Here is a 15,690-nt window from a genome sequence, read left to right on the forward strand (position 1 = left end):
TCATTTATTTATATTTTCTTATTTGTATCCTTTTTTTCATTTGTGTGGTTTTCTTGTCAATCTCATCAACAATTGATAACAATTGATAGATCTTTTCTTTTATTGTGTATGTTTGAGTCTTTCTCTCTAGAAGTATGTATACAACATGGTTGGAGGTGATAGCCACTTTTCTTTGTAACTACTGTGACCACTATATTGAATTATCCTGTTAATATTAATGTTCACATCTTATTCTAGAATGACCCAGATTGTGTTCCTTTCTATCAGCTGATGATACTGTTTTATTGTTTTTCTTATCTTTAGGAGGAATTTTTCTTGGTTCACAGAAAGATTTTCTCTCAATGTATCTATTGTCATTTATCATGAGGATTTAGTTCCACAAAAAAACAGTGATAAATGAATCATCTCTATGAACTTTGTAAATGGAATGAATAGCAGAATCATGGATACCAGACTCTTGGCCCATAGCGGTGAAGCTATGACCATCATGTATTTTCTTGATAATCTCTACCATTTCCTGTAGAGAATACAATCATCTGTGACATTTGTATTTTTTCTGTTTACTGGTTCCATGTTGATGGGTTTTTGTTCCTTCTCAAACCATGCCTAACTCATAAGGGCCAGTTTCCTGGTTTCCTTGGCGTATAGGTTCCCCACCTGGACGGGATGCCGGTCCGTCGCAGGTGAGCTGCAAGATGCAGGAGGAAAGAGTGAGAGAAAGTTGTGGCCAAAGAGTCAGCAGAAGTTCGCCATTACCTTCTGCCGGAGCCACGTGGAGCTTAGGTGTTTCGCTCATAAACGCACACACTGCCCGGTCTGAGATTCAAACCCGCGATCCCTCAACCATGAGTTCACTGCTCTAACCACTAGGCCATGTGCCTTCACATGTTGATGGGTACAAGTACATGTTGGCACCCTTTTTTTCTCTCAAGAGACAATGGAGTTGCGCATAAACTAATCCAGTCTGGTTTTTACATTTCATGTCCTCTCCAGTTTTGCACAGGCCTGTGCTAGATGTGAAAAAATCCTGGGTAGCCCAATCGTCAGGATTCCTCTTTCAACCTTGCTGACGTAGTCCAAAGGAGTGCAGAGCATTACGTTTGGCACCACCTTGGTTGCAGGAGCTGCCGGAATAGTGTTGAGTTGAACACTAAACCGCCCACGGGGCTCCACTCCGGATTTCTTTGAAGGTTGTCTCCTTTCCGTAACCCAGGATAGGGGCCCATACCGGGTACTGTCAGCCAGAGCCAGCTGAGCCCAGGACTCGTGTCAGGCAGGGTCATCACTCCCTGAAGTAGGGAAGAAAATCGCTACCCACTACCTATTACAAGAACATAAATTCACATAAAAAATATGAAGCCCCTCAGTACAGTGGTGTAAACTCATGATAATCAGTATATTTTGAGTAGCTGAGCATTGTAGATGCAACAGAATCTTTAACTACCAGACCAGTGTTATCACAGATCATTCCATGATAAGCAGAACATAGTTCACAAAGGCAGCGAGCTGGCAGAAACATTAGCATGCCGGGCGAAATGCTTAGTGGTATTTCCTCTGCCGTTACGTTCTGAGTTCAAATTCTGCTGAGGTCGACTTTGCTTTCATCATTTTGGGGTAGATAAATTAAGTACCAGTTATGCACTAGGGTCGATTTAATCCACTTAATCCCTTTGTCTGTCCTTGTTTGTCCCCTCTATGTTTAGCTCCTTGTGGGCTACAAAGAAATAAGAACATGGTTCACAGTTGAGTGTACATGTCTTAAATCAGTAATAGATGCAGATGTGGATGTGTGGTAAGAAGTCTGCCTCCCAACCATATAGTTTCAGGTTCAGTCCCACTGCATGGCCCCTTGGGCAAATGTTTTCAACTTTAGCCTTGGGATGACCAAAACCTAATGGATTTGGTAGACAGAAATTGAAAAAGCCTGGCATGTATGTATGTATGTATGTATGTGTGTGTATGTATGTGTGTATGTGTGTATATGTACGTGTGTGTCTTTGAGTCTGTGTTTGTCCCCCACCACTGCTTGACAATTAGTGCTGTTGTGTTTACATCCCCATAACTTGGTGGTTCAGCAAAAGAGACCGATAGAATAAGTACCAGATTTTAACAAAATAAGTACTGGGGTTGATTCATTCGACTAAAAATTCTTCGAGGCAGTGCTCCAGCATGGCCACAGCCTAATTACTGAAATAAGTAAAGGATAAAAGATAAAAGAAACTAGGTAACATGTATTAATTCTTTAATAATCTCCATCTTCAGATTACTATTATATTAAGATATTCCAACTTTAGGTTATTCAGCCTTTATATTATACTAGCAGTATTGCCCAGCGTTGCTCGGGTTTGTAAGGGAAATAACTATAAAGCATTTTTAGAGAGTTATAGCCAAAAAATAGCAAAAAAATGCATTAAAAATGGAAAAAATATGATGGTAAATTTTTTTTTAAATCGTTGACTCATCGTAGACATTTTTAGAGAGTTACTTCCCTTATATTTAAAAAAAATATGCATTAAAATAGAAAAAAATGATGGTAAATTATTTTTAAAATCGTAGACTCATCGTAGACGCGCGCTAATACCCAGAAGGGCTCGATATGAATCCCGACTATAAGATACCCGGTTTTAGTTAAACTGCACCGCAAAATGTGGGAGTAGTTAGGAATCTAAATCGGAGTAGACAGACACACAACCTTACTTTTATATATAAAGATATTTCTCATGTTCCATGGTAGAAAGGCAAGATTGTTGAAGTTGACTGACAGATTTAAAAAATAATTTTTTGTAACTAAACACTTTCAAACTTCGGACACTGGTAGAATGTGTCATATAAAACATCTTTTACTCTTAGCATTTTTGAGAAAAACTTATATTTACAAAGTAATTCCATGTTAAAGTTTTTGTATTTCAGTAATTTCAACCCATCAATGATGTGTATTCAACTGAATAAAAATTACTGCTGTTGTTTGTCAACAACAACTATCGGCGGTGTATTTTTTGTTTGTCACTGTTATTTATGACATTGTTCGTGTGTTTATTCAGCTGAATACACATCATTGATGGGTTGAAATTACCGAAATAGGACAACTTTAACGTGAAATTACTTTGTAAATATAAGTTTTTCTCAAAAATGCTAAGAGTAAAAGATGTTTTATATGACACATTCTACCAGTGTCCGAAGTTTGAAAGTGTTTAGTTACAAATAATTTTTTAAATCTGTAAGTCAAAAGGTAAAGATCCGATAAACTTTTAGTATTTAGTTACACCCCTTTACATTCTGAGTTCAAATCCTGTCATATTCAACATTGTCTCTTATCTTCTTGAAGGTCATTAAAATAAAGTACTACTCAAGTATCAGGGTTGATGGTATCGACAAAAACCATCATCACAAAATTGTTGGCCTTGTACCATAGTTTGAAAATTATTATTACCTCTGCCGTAGCAAAGCGGAGGTATTGTTTTCAGTTGTGTTTGTTTGTTTGTTTGTCAGTGGACAAGATATCTCAAGAACCGCTGATGGATTTGGATGGAACTTTCAGGGATGTTTACTAAGTTCATGTTCATACCATTTATCAGTATGGTCAAATCCTTTTTTCTACATAACTCCTAGAGGATCACTCTCCCTAGGTTGTCATGCCTTTTCTTGAATTCTTTCTGTGCCAGCATGCTACATTCACTTACTATATGAGTAATGTTTTCCTCTTTTGATTTCATAACCTACATTGGGAATCTACTTGGTATTTGTCTATCTTGGCGTTTATCCAATTTGTCCTTAATGCTTGATCATGTGTTGCTACTAATAAACTTTCTGTTTCTCTTTTCAGCCTTCCTTTCTGTAACCATAACCTCGTCTCACTACTACTACTTCCTGCAACTATCTTTGGAAATCTACCATGCAAAACCTCCTGCCAGTCAGATAACTTTTGTTCTTTTTTCTGGTTTTTAACTTCTTTTTTTTTCCTTATATCTTGCTGTAACTCTAGCAGCTCTTAATAAACTTTCTTCACTATTACCTACATAGCTAACTCCACACTATTACCTACTCTAGCTAACTCCACACAGTCTTCTACTGATATTAGCTCTCTTCCACCTTCCCTTCTAGGTAAGTATAATCTTACTACTCCTGCTCTTGGATGGAATCCTCCATTCATATTGAATTCCTTCCTAGTTCATCTGTCTAGCTTTGCTAATTCAGTTTTTGTCCAATCTACAAAAGCTGCTAAGTATCTAAATAATGATACTGGCCAAGTATTTACAGCCTTCTCAATTTTCATTTTCATTTCTATAGTTAGTACTCTGTCAGATTCTAATACTATTATTATTGTTGTTGTTGTTGTTATTACTTTTTTTTTCATTCTTTCTTCAAATTTTCTTCCATTTCTCGCCGAGTGTTTTCCATACACCAAGGGCAGAGAAGCTCATTGTATGCATTCCCAGATTTCACAAGCAAATTCACAGGTAAAATATGTATTTTTAAAAAATTAATAAACAAATAAATTCATGAATGGATGTTGTTTTTACAGCAATAATGCTCTTCTCAGTACATGAGTCATCATTATTATTATTATAGCAAAAGGGGCTGATTGCTACCTAGCTCAGATACCAGAAACCCCAAAATGGCAGAAATTCAAAAGATAGTGCTCATGGGAACTGCCCATATCCTATGCAAAATACTTTCTATGTAATCTCAAGTTTTAAAACAAACATAATTTTTTTATGCTTTCTTAAACATTCTCTAGAACAACACTGTGTACAAAACCAAATATATGGCACCCTAGGCATAACACCGACATGAACTTCCAACTTGTTGTCTCTTGAGGTCTCTAGGTGGGACTTGGAGCCAACTTGTCCAAATGTAAAGCAAAAGTCAAACATAGAATAATAATGATAATAATAATAATAATAATAATAATAATAATATAATAATAATAATAATGATAGCAACATCAACAACAACAACATTGAAAAATACCTTAGGAATGAGAACCCAGGTTCGAAATTTCTCCAAGACACCTGATGAAGGCTTGAGGGTATATCAGCTGAAACATTGAGTTAACAACAAATAAGATGAGGACAAATATCTGCCAAATGTAAATAATGTAAATAATATTATATATCTGTTACAACCAATCTTACCAATTGGTTTCCTTCTAGGGATTCAGTCACCATATTTCATTCCATAATAGCTATCTCTGATGAGCATAGGGTTATGCAATCAGATTGTTACGTAACACTCCATTGAATAACTAGTGCACAACTGATTGGTTAGATCAGTCGTAATGGACATAAATACTGTACACTTTGGATAATAAATATCATCATCATCATCGTTTAACGTCTGTTTTCCATGCTAGCGTGGGTTGGACGGTTCAACTGGGGTCTGGGAAGCCAGGAGGCTGCATCAAGCTCCAGTTGATCTGGCAGTGTTTCTACAGCTGGATGCCCTTCCTAACACCAACCACTCCGTGAGTGTAGTGGGTACTTTTTATGTGCCACCGGTACAGGTGCCAGGGGAGGCAGGCAGCAGCCACAATCAGTATACATACATACAGGGGGTCGCTGAAAATATATGTATATATATATATATATGTAAAATATAAGTATATATATTATTCTTTGTTTTCTTTTATTTGTTTCAGTCATTTGACTGCGGCCATGCTGGAGCACCGTTTTTAGTAGAAACAAATCGACCCAAGGACTTATTCTTTGTAAGTGTAGTACTTATTTTATTGGTCTCTTTTGCTGAACCACTAAGTTACAAGGATGTAAAGAAACCAGCATCAGTTGTCAAGCGATGTTGGGGGACAAACACAGACATACAAACATATATATGACGGGCTTCTTTCAGTTTCCGTATACCAAATCCACTCACAAGGCTTTGGTTGGCCCGAGGCTATAGTAGAAGACACACCCTAATTACTGAACCTGTTTGAATGGCTAAGTTCACTTTTCAATTTTGAGGTCTTGAGTTCAATTTTACCATCTGGCACCTTAGGAAAATACTCCTTTTCTACAATCCCTGGTTAACCCATACTTGTGAGTGAGTAAAATTGGATGGTTTGCACCTGTAATTGAAAGGTACACCTTGTCAAATGCTATGTCATGCTGATTCTTATGTTAAGGGTACATATGTTAGATGGAAAGTTAAAGAAGCCCATCGTGTGTGTGTGTGTCCGTCCATATCTGTGTTTATCCCCCACCATCACTACTTGACAATTGTTACTGATGTGTTTATGTCCCTGTAACTTAGCAGTTTGGCAAAAGTGACCAATAGAATAAGTACGAGGATTGAAAAATAAAAAGTAAGCATTGGAGTCAATTCATTTGAATAAAAATTCTTCAAGGCGGTGCCCCAACATAGTTGTAGTCTAATGACTGCAACAAATAAGGATGTCCGTGGAATACTCGACTGCTTACATGTTAATTCAGGGAGTAGGAACTGAGTTGATCAAACAACTCAATCCTCCTCATCCAAACCAAAGCAGAAACCTGCTTCTCTCTTTTATATATCTGAAGAACGATGTTGTTGGTGTGACACTTATTCCCCAGTTTAAAACTGTTTTATCAGCATACTAGCAGTATCGCCCGGCGTTGCTTGGGTTTGTAAGGGAAATAACTATATAAGCATTTTTAGAGAGTTACTTCCCTTATAGATGCCAATTCGGGCTTTCTTAGCCATTTCTATTTTGGTGTCTTCAAGCCATGAAGTCGTTGTTCTAAAAGAACGCTGGTCTCCTTGACAACGCTTTATGACGTTAATTTCCTTACACTCCCTTCCCCACAGCTTCACGAGGGAGGGAAGAAGGGGGAGAAGCAAACAGGTGCAGGTGTGACCATGAACGCCAACTCCGCCGCCATCGACACACGAAAAATTATGCATTAAATGGAATAAAAAATGATGTTAAATTATTTTCAAAATTGTAGACTCATCGTAGACGCGCGCTAATACTCAGACGGGCTCGATATGAATCACGACTATAAGATACCCGAATTTGGTTAAACTGCACCGCAAAATGTGGGAGTAGTTAGGAATCTAAATCGAAGGGGACAGACACTCACACAACTACAGTTTTATATATATAGACTAGCAGTATCGCCCGGCGTTGCTCGGGTTTGTAAGGGAAATAACTATATAAGCATCTTTAGAGAGTTACTTCCCTTATAAATTCGGGCTTTCTTAGCCATTTTTGTTTTGGTGTCTTCAAGCCATGAAGTCGTTGTTCTAAAAGAACGCTGGTTTTCTTGACAACGCTTTACGACGTTGATTTCTTTACACTCCCTTCCCCACAGCTTCACGAGGGAGGGAAGGGGGAGAAGCAAACAGGTGCAGCTGTGAGCGTGGACGCCAACTCCGCCGCCATCGACACACGATGCATTTTATGCATTAAAATGGAATAAAAAATGATGTTAAATTATTTTTAAAAATCGTAGACTCATCGTTGACGCGCGCTAATACTCAGACGGGCTCGATATGTATCACGACTATAAGATACCCGAATTTGGTTAAACTGCACCGCAAAATGTGGGAGTAGTTAGGAATCTAAATCGAAGGGGACAGACACTCACACAACTAGAGTTTTATATATATAGATATGTGACAAATCATAACATGCATGTTATATGATTTGTCAACCATGTTACTGAAACAATTGTAACCCGTCGAATAAATGTAATAACAATGTACTCCATTATTTCTTTACTTATGTTCTGCCCTGAATATATCATCGTTGTCGCCACCGTCATTTAATGCCTGTTTTCCATGTTAACATCAGTTGGGACGGCTTGACAGGAGCTGGCAACCCCGGAGGCCACAAGTTCCAGAGTCTGTTTTTTCTTGCTTTCTACAATTGGGCGCCTTTCTCAACGCCAACCACTCTACAGTTTACTGGATGCTTTTAACGTAGCCCCCACCGGTACTTTTTACGTGGCACCAGCACCAATGCTTTTTATACGGTACCACCACTTTCTGCATTTTCAGTTTGTATGAAACTGGTTTTTCCACTGGACATTCCTCTCACCTATTCATATATTATCCACCCATAGAAACCATGCCAAAGCATACAGTGTAGCTTAGTATAGTCCTCTGGCTCGTCGCTTCGTGTCAAACCGTCCAACCCTTGCCAGCATGGAAAACGAATGTTAATCGATGATTGCGGAGCATCGTCAGAGTTCTGGGATACGAAAATCATACCAGGATATTCGCATATCTAAAGCAACGACTCTCAAACGGTGCGTCACAAAGGTATTATCTAGATACACTGCGGGTTTTGCAAAGATATCGTGTAATGCTTTTAAAAATCTGCGCTAATGTATGAACGACTTGAAAAAAACGTGCTATTCATAAGATTATCATATACACCTTTCATCAATAAAACAAAGAAAGCAGAAGTGATTTTATATATTTTAACTTTAAACATAGTTGCATGCTTTGAGCTTCAAATGCAAAGTGAGTCAATAAATCTTTGTTTGATCTCAGACGTGTCACGAAATGAAAAAGATGAAGATTTGATCTCGAAGGGAGATAGTTATCGAGTGATCTTTCAAAGTTATCTCCCCTTCAATTCTTAAAAAAAAAAAAAATCAAGTAAGTAAATGTAGTTTAGCCCTCAAGCGAGCCCTGATTAAAAAGAGCAGTAGGCATTCCACTCATGACCATTACATCTGTTTGTATATCCAGAAAAATTTAACTGTATCCATTATCCAATATATCATTTCTGAGATACAGTGAGGGACATTTGGTTGCTATTTCTAGCATGTCAAAAGACTACCTAGAGATTCTTACCAATAAAAGCATTAACTTCATAACATACTTTACTTATTTCAGTCATTTGACTGTGGCCATGCTGGAGCACCGCCTTTAATCGAGTAAATCGACTCCAGGGCTTATTCTTTGTAAGCCTAGTACTTATTCTATCGGTCTCTTTTTGCTGAACCGCTAAGTTACGGGGACTTAAACATACCAGCATCGGTTGTCAAGCAATGTTGGGGGGAACAAACACAGACACACAAACATATACACACACACACACACACACATATATGAAGGACTTCTTTCAGTTTCCATCTACCAAATCCACTCACAAGGCTTTGGTTGGCCTGAGGCTATAGTAGAAGACACTTGCCCAAGGTGCCATGAGGTGGGACTGAACCTGTAACCATGTGGTTCGTAAGCATGCTACTTACCACACAGCCACTCCTTATATTTCAATTTCAATTTAAAATTTTAAGTGCCCAGTGGCGAGCGGTGTTTGGTGTTGCACACAAGGAGTAGTAAATTTGTAAACTTGTCAGCTCCATATCTACAGGCGTGGACAGGAGCCCTGATCGGTAACTACTACACAGCTTCCATTTATGGCTTTCAGAAGTAGATTGTGCACACCTGCTTACAAAGTTCTACATACGTGAATGAATTCTAAACAATAACACAACTATAAATTTAATCAATAAAAACTTCTCCACAATACCTATTTCTTTACTACCCACAAGGGGCTAAACACAGAGAGGACAATCAAGGACAGACAAACGGATTAAGTCGATTACATTGACCCCAGTGTGTAACAGGTACTTATTTAATCGACCAGAAAGGATGAAAGGCAAAGTTGACCTCAGCGGAATTTGAACTCAGAACATAGCGGCAGACGAAATACCGCTAAGCATTTTGCCCAGTGTGCTAACGTTTCTGCCAGCCCACCACCTTAACTTCTCCACAATACCTCTCTACCACAACCCATCCTACAACCTAATTACCACTCCACTCAAACCCCCATACCCAAGGAAGATTTTCACACAACCAAGATTATATAAAGCCAAGATAAACTTCAACAGACTGCAGTCCAACAATGGCTTAACTGGTTGAAACTTCAAAGTCACTGTCAACAACATTCTTGTTTAAGAATATATATATATAAAAGTGAGGTTGTGTGGTGTCTGTCTCCAACGATTTAGATTCCTAACTACTCCCACATTTTGCGGTGCAGTTTAACCAAAAGTGGGTATCTTATAGTTGTGATTCATATCGAGCCCTTCTGGGTATTAGCGCACATCTACGATGAGTCTACGATTTAAAAAAAAATTTACCATAATTTTTTCCCATTTTTAATGCATTTTTGGCATATATAAGGGAAGTAACTCTCCAAAAATGTATTATTAAATCTCAGAACGTATAAAGCTACAGTAACACCCCCCTTTGTGGTTAGCCATATTGAGATGGCTATTATACTTTACATCTCTAAAAATGCTTATATAGTTATTTCCCTTACAAACCCGAGCAACGCCGGGCGATACTGCTAGTATATATATACAAAGTAAGATAGGGGTTATGGGTGAAACCCACTATGGGATATCATTTATCCAATATACTGTTGGTAACCGTCCAACCCATGCTAGCATGGAAAACGGATGCTAAACGATGATGATGATGATGATGATGATGAAAGTACCCAAATTCTTAATACATAAATGTTTTTAACTGCAATGCAATTAAGTCATTTATTATATTAAACAGGTGAAGGTAAAGAAATATTTTTACTGTAAATTTATAATACAAATAAGAAAATGAGAAACAAATTTGGTTTGTTCATCAACTTACGGATATTATAATGCTGGATTATTTATTCATTTTACAAATGAGAACATCAAAGGCATGCAAAAATATTATATAAAACAGTAGATAAGATAATAATACAGATACGATGAACAAACCAAATTTGTTTCTCCATTTTCTTATTTGTATTATATATATATATATATATATATATACATACATGCTTCAGTTATTAGATTTTGGCCATGCTAGTACTGCCTTCAGGAGTTTTGGTTGAGTGAATCAACCCCAGTAATTTTTTTTTAAGCTGGTCTATTTTGCTGAACTGCTAAGTTGTATGTACACAAACCAACACCAGTTGTGAAGCAATGGTGGAGAACACACACACACACACACACACACATAACAAGGATAAAATCATGTAAATACCAAGAGGCCAAGATGCAGGAGCTAAAGACGGTTTTATAACGTTTTTTGGTGTATTCTTAAAACATGTTGGAGCAGGGTTTTTTTTCTGTTCCCTTATATAATTATATGATTAATATATATAATTATTATTTTAGTATATGTATATATGGTGGATGCACATGGCTTAGTGGTTAGGGTGTCAGTATCGTGATTGTAAGATTGCGGTTTCGGTTCCTGGACTGAGCGACGTGTTGCGTTCTTGAGTAAAACACTTCATTTCACGTTGCTCCAGTCCACTCAGCCGGCAAAAATGAGGAACGCTGCGATGGACTTGCATCCTGTCCAGCTTGGGAACACATATGCCATTGAAACTGGGAAACCGGGCCCATGAGCTTGGCTAGGCTTTAAAGGGGCGCATTTATTTATTATATGTATATATGAGAGCTCCAACCTCTGCTGGCAACTATGGGTCTCTCTCTCTCAGAAAGAAAGGCAGATTGTATGATGCCTGTGTATGAACAGCTATGCTATATGGTAGTGAAACATGGGCTGTGACAGCCAAGGACATGTGTAGGCTTGAAAGGAATGAAGCTAGTGTGCTTCACTGGATGTGCAATGTTAGTGTGCATGTTTGACAGAGTGTAAGCATCTTGAGAAAAAAGTTAGGCATAAGAGGAATATGATGTGGTGTGTCAGAGAGAGATTGCACTGGTATGGTCATGTGGTGTGTATGGATGAGGACAGCTATGTAAAGAAGTGCCAATCTCTAACTGTGGAGGGAACATGCAGTAGAGGTAGACCCAGGAAGACATAGGACAAGGTGGTGAAGCATGATCTTTGACTTTTGAGCCTCACAGAGGTAATGACTAGTGACTGAGACCTTTGGTGGTATGCTGTGCTTGAAAAGACCCTTCAAGTTAAGTGAAATTGTAGACATGGCTGATGCTGGTGTCACATAGCTGGCACCCATGCCAGTGGCATGTAAAGAACACCTTTTGAGTGTTGGGGCTCCTGAAGGCAAAGTGGCTGAGTTCCTTCCAAGTGTTGGGCCTCATGGAGGCAAAGTGGCTGATGATGATGATATATATATATATATATATATACATTCAATGGGCTTCTTTCAGTTTCCATTTACCAAATCCACTCATTAGGCTTTGATTAACTGTAGGCTGTAATAAAAGATACTTAACCAAGGTGTCAGACAGTAGGACTGAACCCAGAACCATGTGGTTGGGAAGCTAACTTTTTAATTAGTGACACAGAATGTAACAGATATGGTTTCAGCCCATGGAAGAGCTTCTGATGCAGGGACTGTGTCCACAATATATACAAGATCTTTGAGACTGATATTATCAACACAGTCAACATTCCTCTTGAACAGGTGCAGGTGTCCAGGTGCAGGAAACATGTTCAGGGAATAAGAATTCCAAAGGACCTGAACTTCTTCAAATAGACAAAAACCTGAGGGAAGTGGCAATACTGCTGAAAAAGCATGGTTAGAAAGATGTGTCTGGAATTGATGTATGGGGACCTTTTGAAGAAACATACCTGGGGATGGGAGAAGGAATGGATACAGTGGTTTGTGGTGGAGTCTAAGATCATGGATATAATAGAAGTCATAGGAGAACAGGTGGGAGAAATTGGAATGGGAATGCCTGAGTAAGGCACCAAAAGACCAATCAGTGCCAAAACAAGACATACAATGCTTACAGAAAATCAGTCATTTTCCAAACTGTATGGCTTTTGCAACTATGGCAAGATCATCGTCTAAACCACAAAAGATGTCACCATGAGTCACGTGGTTTTCAAGCTCTTCCACCTTCCAGAGAGATTAGGCAGCTCTCTCTTATAGGTTGACTAACCATGTAAAGAATCATCCATTCACTTGAAAACCTATTACTGTTGTACAAACCCAATCCAACTATTTCTGGGCCACCTTTGACCAAAGACCTTCCAAATATGACCTTCCAGTTCTCTAAGGCATTATGTATCTGATTACAATATTCATTCACTGCTCTCTTTTCTTGAAACATTATGGTTATGATTTGAGAAGATTTTGTTGTTATTTATAGCAAGTCAGGAGACCACATAAAAGATCTCTCTTGGGTTGTTTAGTCTCAGATCAGACTTGATCTAGCAGACACAGGAGCAAATATGTTTGAGCCCAGGTACCAAACACTTTATCATCCATCATATCAGTGTCATCCTCATCATTTAATGTTTGTTTTCCATGCTGGCATGGGTTGGATGGTTTGATGAGCTGGCCAGCTAGAGAGCTACCTGGGTTCCATTTTGTTCATTTTGGCATGGTTTCTATGGCTAGAGGCCCTTCCTAATGCCAACCATTTTACAGAGTGTATTGGGTGCTTTTAACATGGCACCAGTGTGTCATTCTTATATTTAAGGCAGTAGGACATCAGATTTCTAAAAATAACTGAAAGCTTTGGAAAAGCCATTCTAATGCTTGAGTATTTAAAAAAATAAATGTTTATTCATAATCTTGTTAAACACAAGCATGAGTATTAAAACAAGATAAGCAATATTTTATTTTATATCTTTCCAAATCTTTAGCTTTAAAAATTGTTTTATTTTTTAATTTTCATGATGCAAAGAGTGCCAGTTTTTTAAAATTTATCTATTTTTTTCACCAGGTTTCCAATGATCTTCAAAGTCAAAAGAATCCAAAGTTACTAAGGCAGCATATAACAGAGGCAGCAGATTTTCAGAGTAGCTGTCACATATAAAATGGAATTTCTTTTCGGGAGAGGGAGAAGGGGTTAGGATTTTTTGACATTTTATAGTATCCTACATTGCAATACACTAGTAAATCACTTTTTTTAATTATTTAAAAATCCATGTTTTTCAAATGTCTCCCATCACCAGCTCCACTTTAACAAACCTTTGCTGTAGCTGCCACATTTAAAACAAATTTTTCTTTTTTGTAATTTTCTATCCTTTTATATTTGACATTCTGAAATACTTGTAATTCACATTAAGAAAAAAATTTTAACCCCACCCTTCTTTGTTGTAGCTTTCAAGATTAAAATGATTTTTAAAAAGTTATTTATCATGTTTCTTTTCTGTAATTTTCTGTTAACACTTTTGCCATTCTGTAAAATCCTTCCCTTTTCTATACGGCACAAAAAGTAACAAAATCATACTTACCATTTATTTAATGTCTCCCCACCCCCTCATATTACAAATTTTGTTCACACTTTTGCCATTCTGTAAGAGCATTTTCTTTACAACATAAAAATTAAATGAATTAAAAGAAAAGACACAAGAGTTCATTAACTTTTACCTGATTTCACCAATTCCTGCATTGACATTTTCCCATTAATAGGTTTTGATTCATGGACAAAAAAAATGCCCCTTCCCTCACTGAAAAGAAATATTTGTTTAGTTAGAAAACAACAAATAGAAATAGAAATTAGCATAATTCTCATCACACTGGATTTTACATTCCGTATATTTTTCAAAACCCATTCCACCCTCTACACACATACACCCCCACCCCCACCCCACCCACAAGACAAAATTGTGGATCAGTATTTTTTCCATTTCAAGACACCAAAAAAAAAACAAGCAATCAGCTTCAGCAATTGTCTTCTTCCATAGAATCAGGTTGACCAAAACTTTACGAATGTAGTTTGATAGAGGGGGAAACTGTGGAAGAAAAACCTTAGGAAACATTTATGTCGTTGGGTGTAGATTTAAGCTGTTATCCATTTCAATACCACTGCTTCATCTCGTTACAAGTATTTACAGCAGGTCTCTGCAAAGTGCCATGGGGTACTGTCCCCACTATTTTGACTTGAGGCCTCTTTTACTCTTTTACTTGTTTCAGTCATGTGACTGTGGCCATGCTGGAGCACTGCCTTTAGTCGAGAAATCGACCCTAAGACTTATTTTTTGTAAGCCTAATACTTATTCTATCGGTCTCTTTTGCTGAACCGCTAAGTTATGGGGACGTAAACACACCAGCATCGGTTGTCAAGCGATGTTGGGGGAACAAACACAGACATGCAAACACACACACACACATACATACATACATACATACATACATACACACATACATATACACGATGGGCTTCTTTCAGCTTCTGTCTACCAAATCCACTCACAAGGCTTTGGTCAGCCCAAGGCTATAGTAGAAAACATTTGCCCAAGAAGCCACGCAGTGGGACTGAACCTGGAACCATGTGGTTGGTAAGCAAGCTACTTACCACACAGCCACTCCTACGCCTACTAAAGAGTACAGCGGGGTTCACCCCACTCCGCTGGAGCCTCGTGGAGCTTAGGTGTTTTGGCTCAATAAACACTCACAATGCCTGGTCTGGGAATTGAAACCATGTTCTTACAACCGTGAGTCCGCTGCCCTTACCACTGGGCCATTGTGCCTCCATATTTTCGTTTTCAATTTATAATTCAGTACATGTCTTGCACTTTGAAATAGTTATACAAAAAAATGGATAAAATCAATCAATATTTTTATATCAATTTAATTTGTAGCTAATGTCCTCTGAAATCTGATACTAAATTCTTATATATTTTAAAGGATTATAATAAAAAGTTATAATCCATATCAATAAAAGAAATATTATTGCAACAGAATCCTTTTGAGATTTTAAAATAATTGAAAATATCTGTTCAAAGAAAAACTAGACAATATTTATTTATCTTCACAAATTCAACATACTGAAATATTTAAAACTAAAGTCTTTTATATGTAATTTC

General features: G+C 37.7%; 1 long non-coding RNA gene across 1 annotated transcript in view; it reads left to right on the plus strand.

The window, feature by feature from the left end:
* The window catches only part of LOC118763111, a 40,384-nt gene extending 26,426 nt beyond the window's left edge, over positions 1-13,958 (plus strand). Inside the window, exons 3-5 of the long non-coding RNA XR_004998865.1 lie at positions 3,824-4,101; positions 5,639-5,707; positions 13,602-13,958. This is a non-coding gene — a long non-coding RNA (uncharacterized LOC118763111). The remainder of the gene's footprint in view (positions 1-3,823; positions 4,102-5,638; positions 5,708-13,601) is intronic.
* The last annotated feature ends 1,732 nt before the right edge of the window (positions 13,959-15,690 follow it).

Source organism: Octopus sinensis, linkage group LG4, assembly GCF_006345805.1.
Source record: "Octopus sinensis linkage group LG4, ASM634580v1, whole genome shotgun sequence".
Taxonomy (NCBI): domain Eukaryota; kingdom Metazoa; phylum Mollusca; class Cephalopoda; order Octopoda; family Octopodidae; genus Octopus; species Octopus sinensis.